This window comes from Macrobrachium nipponense, chromosome 14 (assembly GCF_015104395.2).
Source record: "Macrobrachium nipponense isolate FS-2020 chromosome 14, ASM1510439v2, whole genome shotgun sequence".
NCBI lineage: Eukaryota > Metazoa > Arthropoda > Malacostraca > Decapoda > Palaemonidae > Macrobrachium > Macrobrachium nipponense.
In genome coordinates, this window is record NC_087207.1 from 33,690,310 (window position 1) to 33,690,820 (window position 511).

A 511-nucleotide genomic window follows, 5' to 3' on the forward strand; every position below is an offset into this window, starting at 1 on the left:
GGCAAGTTTCTTTGACAAAGGAAGTTTGGAGATAATACCTATATGAAAATGAATACTAGCATATTCATCAGAACTTCTACAGTGGTCGATTAGTTCACAAATACTTCACTAGAGAAAGAATTCGTTAAATCCATCGATGTAAGCTAACACCTCCATGTTGAAAGAAACAGTTTACGCACGGAAGATGGTCCATACAATGATTACAAACAATATACTTTGTGTTTTGCGGATGTTAAATCTTGAAATAAATTAAGATTTATAAGTATGTTTAAACCTTAACTCATGAAACTGGTTTCAGGGAAAATCTTCCCAAATAATCAGGATGCCTCCCGTAAATAACACAGTTCATCAGACTGAAATCATGACTTCCATGACTGGATCAGCTGGCAAGCTTGCAGTCACAGAAAGTTTTTTTTTCTTTTTTTACTATTCTAAACTCCCTTGGTATACTTAAGCACAGGTTGTTACACGTGAATTCAAAGAATGTTTTTACATTACAATGCTGCGAATG